Genomic DNA, 4,553 nt, shown 5'->3' with positions numbered 1-4,553 from the left:
GCAGACGCGGGTGAGGGCCGCCTGGGGACTGCGGGCAATCTCTTGCGATCTGTGGTTCCAACAAGCTAGACCTGGAGACGAATTTATCTAGGACAGGTCTCCGACAGGGGTTTTAATTAGCCCGTTGTAGAAGTTGCAATGGAGTGCAATGGAGAATCGCCTTTTCCACCCCCTCACACTAAGACTGATGGCGACTCTATGAAAGTCTCTTGTTGGGTGAGGCGAATTTTTTCTCCCACTCCGGCGGGAGAGGGGCGGAGCCCAAAGTCCACTTGGGAGTAGAGAGTGGATGAAGGCAGGTCTTGGCATTGGATACCTCAGCTTTTTCCTCCCTAGCAGGCCCGGTTTATCCATCCTCAACGCGAGGCCTGATTCATGTTTTCTCAGACAATCAGGTCTAGGCCTGAGGATTTTTTTCTCTTGTTTTTGTTTTTGTTTTTTTCCCCTGGGAGGGGTGTGAAATTAAGAGAGTTTTGCCTGGACTTTGTAAATTTCTAAAGAAAATTTTTAACAAATACACCCAGTTAATAGTTCAGCAAGTTAAAATTTCCAGGGACTGTCAAAGCAGATATTAACTCTTTTAATTCAAACCACGGGCTTAGAGGGTGCTTTTTAATCACCATTTCACTGAGGTGTAAATTTTTCTAAAGTGCAAGACCAGAGGTCAGCGTTGTGCTACCCAGATCTGGAGTGATACTGTCAACCCCTGGAGCGAGGCTATCCCAGAAGATTCCCCAATCAAAGAGGAATGTGTACAGGTGACAAGGGAAGGACAGGCTGAATCAGGAAGATGGGATACCCTATGGTTAGATTTGTGTCTGGGTGCAGGAAGCTGGAAGGAACCTGGCTTGTTCCCAAGTAATTTTTCGTCTTGGGCTGGCAGAAGGTGGCAATTCAGAACAATTTAGGACACTTCACAGCACAATTTGGGGTATCTTGAAAGCAGGTTTTCCTCCCCCCCATCTCTTCCTTCCTCCCTCCCTCCCGTCTTTCTTTTTTAATTTTTTTTTCTCCCTTTAGACCTCCTGTCCTTGGAGGGCTCCCTGGGTGGCCGCGTCCAGGCCTTGCCTTCTACTTTCTCCGGGAGGACTCTGGCCTGGCTTTCCAAGCCCCGGGGCTCTGCATCTAGAAGATGCCTGCCCCCGCATTCCTCACGAGGCGCTGTGGCAGCGCTGAACCTCCCTCAGCAAAGTAGAGGAAAGTGTAATGTCCTGGTTTGGGAACACAGACGGTGTCCACATTCCTCAGGAGCTCAGGTTTCCTGGCCTCCCTGCCTCTCCTTTTTAGGAGGTTCATCCCACCCACGTTCCAAGATGGACTTGCAGGTTCTCTGGTCCGTAGCACACAAAGCCGAAGGGTACGAAGGACCTAACCTGGGATCTCTGCAGAGACTTGTTGGGAGTGTTCCCTTGGATGAGCTTTCTCCTTAGCTCTTAAATGGCCAGTGCTTCTCTATGCCTGCAGCAGCTCATCTGAGGTGAGGCAATTTGTGCTTTGGAAATGATAATTACCCCTCTCCAGTGCAGGAAGTCAGTATCGGGAGAACGAGGAACGACAATGCCTGTAGCTGGTTCCAGGGTCGCCCACCTCTGAAAAGGTGGTGATTGGATGCTTTTGGTTATATGGAGTCTCTAGAGAAGAAAGGGGTTGGACTGGGGGCTACTGGGTTTCTTTTTGGGTCAGGTCCTGAGCACATACAGTGCCAGAAGTCTCAATTTCTCCACCACTTCCAGATCCACCAATAAATGAAGCCCCAAATAACCACAGGGGAACTCATTTCTGAGATGATCTGGGTTCTTCCACTTCCAGTGTCTCCAGAAGAGAGAAATGGAGAGTTCAAATGAGGCTTTTCCAGGAACCCAACCAGATCTTCAGGTGCATAGTAGAAAGGCCTGCACCCAAAGATACTGAGAAATTGTGGCAAAGAGAAACATAACTGAGGTAGCTCAGAGATGTGTGTGGAGGGGCGCACCGAAGCAGGGGTGGTCTAGAACCCAAGGCTGGGCTGGATGAAAAGATGAAGACTCTGCCCATGTCCAGGGAAAAGGCTAGGTCGGTGTCTCAGTCAGGGCTCCCATTCCTGCACAAACATCACCACCAAGAAGCAAGCTGGGGAGGAAAGGGTTTATCCAGCTTACACTTCCACATTGCTGTTCATCACCAAAGGAAGTCAGGACTGGAACTCAAGCAGGTCAGGAAGCAGGAGCTGATGCAGAGGCCATGGAGGGATGCTGCTTACTGACTTGCTTCCTCTTGCTTGCTCAGCTTGCTCTCTTATAGAACCCAAGACCACCAGCCTAGGAATGGCACCACCCGCAATGGGCTGGGCCCGCCCCCCTTGGTCACTAGTTGAGAAAATGCCTTACAGCTGGGTCTCATGGAGGCATTTCCTCAACTAAGGCTCCTTTCTCTGTGGTAACTGCAGCTTGTGTCAAGTTGACACGCAAACCCAGCCAGTAGGGTAGGAAGCACATACGTACACACATACATCTTTTTTTTTTTAGAACAACTCAGCAAAGTAAAATTCCGGTTTATTGTTGGACATTGTTTCACACATACATCAAACAGGCCAAAAAAACAAACAAACAAACAACAACAACAACAAAAAACCCAGCAACTTCATAGACAAAAAAAAAAAAAAAAGGAAAAAATCTTTTTATCTTTGGCCTTTTTAGCCATCTCATACAAACCAACTACTTATAGTACAGCTAGGTACATACATAAAAAAAGTTACTGGAATGCTCAGAATAAGATTGTTTTTTGTTGTTGTTTTTGTTTTTTTTAACAAGGTTTTTTTTTTTTTTTTTCTCCTTTGAGAGTATAACGAACATGGTCACACCACAAGTAAAATCTGAAGTAGGACAGAAAATGCTCTGAAGGCTGGTTGGTCACCCGTTATCATTAAAAATGGCTGACCCCTAACAATATGTATAAAAATATAAAATGTAAATACAAAATACAAACAAATTTTTCTTTTAAAGTATTTTTAAGAAAAAAAGCAGGGCAAAAAAAAAAAAAAAAAAAAGCAGGGCCTGGGAAGTTCTGGTTCTTTTCTCCTCCCATGTTGCCAATTCATGTTGTGGTTTTGGTGGGGGAGAGCATGTCATCTGTGGGTGGCACTGCCCGCAGTGGGCGGGCCGGGACTTGCTTCTCTACTCGAAGGTGACCACGTTTAAATTCTGAGACGGGAAGTGGAGGGTGAATAGGTCACGGTGTGTAAGGTTAGCTTTTCCTTTTGGTGTCTGGTCATCCTCATCAGTCTTCTGCTTCTTGGTGTCAACATCATCATCCTCATCATCCTCACCTATCCACTTGCCCGTAGGAGCCTCAGCTTCCTCATCTTCGTCTCCATCTTCCTCCTCACCATCACCTTCTTCCTCCTCCTCTTCCTCCCCACCTTCTTCCTCTTCTTCATGTACCTCATTGTCAGCTCCTGCTCCCCATTTTCCTCATTTCGAGCGTTCCCATGGGCAGGCGCACCTCTTCCATTCTCGGCCTCCTCCACAACTTCCTTCTTCTCCTTCAAGTCCTTGGTGGTGATCTCCCAGCTGGTGTCCACTGCCGCGTCTGACATGGTAGGGCACGCCGGTGGTGATCTGATGCTACGAGTAAGGAATTAGTCGAGTTTCAAGGACTCGGGAGAGAAAGCTGCCAGAGTCCGCGTTGGAGGAGACAGTGGGTGGCGAAGGTGAGCTCGGAGCACGACCTGGGAACAATGCAAAGATGGCTTTTCGGAGCAGCCAGTGGGGGCCACATACATCTTTTTAAAAGTTAATTTAGCCTGGTTGTTGTTGTTTGTTTGTTTCGTTTTGTTTGCTTGTGTGTGTGTGTTTTTGTGTGTGTGTGTGTGTGTGTGTGTGTGTGTGTGTGTGTGTGTGTGTGTTCTAGGACAGCCACGGCTACATACTGAGACCCTGTCTTGAGGAAAAAAAAAAGAGTTTTAATTCGGTGAGAAAGACCTACCTTTAGTCACAATTTGACCTTGAACTTGCTACATAGCTGAGGATGGCCTGAGCTTTTGGTCTTCCTGCCTCTACTGTCTGAGTGCGGGAATTATCGGCGTGGATTACCACACTTTAGACAGTGCTAGGGACTGAACCAGCTCCATGAACACTCTGCCAGCTGAGCTACACCTTCAGCCCAAGTGCCTAGCTGTTTGAAGGCCTCTGGCTTTCGGGAGTGCTGGCTGGATTTTATATACTCAAATTGAGATAGGCCTCATCCTGTCTTTATCCTTCCTTCCTCCTCCCAACCTCCTTCTGTGATTTTGGTTGTTGTTGTTTGTTTGTTTCGTTTTGTTTGCTTGTGGTTTTTTTTTTTTTTTTTTTTGAGACAGAGTTTCTCTCTGTAGCCTTGGCTATCCTGGAACTTGCTCTGTAGACCAGGCTGGCCTCAAACACAGAAATCTGTTTGCCTCTGCCTCTGAGTGCTGGGATTAAAGGCTGTAGCCACCACCACCTGGCTTTTCCATCACGCTTTCTAAAGGTGCAGCGTGGTGTCCTCCCACATCAGCCACACTTCCAATGGAATGACTTCCTGATTTGAATCTGCTC

The 4,553-nt window shown here is 47.4% G+C and overlaps 1 pseudogene; it reads right to left on the bottom strand.

The window, feature by feature from the left end:
* Positions 1 to 3,304: 3,304 nt before the first annotated feature.
* On the bottom strand, positions 3,305 to 3,752 carry Ptma-ps8 (prothymosin alpha, pseudogene 8; annotated as a pseudogene).
* Between the last annotated feature and the right edge of the window lie 801 nt (positions 3,753 to 4,553).

This window comes from Rattus norvegicus, chromosome 3 (assembly GCF_021556685.1).
Source record: "Rattus norvegicus strain SHRSP/BbbUtx chromosome 3, alternate assembly SHRSP_T2T, whole genome shotgun sequence".
NCBI lineage: Eukaryota > Metazoa > Chordata > Mammalia > Rodentia > Muridae > Rattus > Rattus norvegicus.
The sequence above is the reverse complement of the archived record's forward strand: the minus strand, read 5'-3'. Positions and strand labels throughout refer to the sequence as shown.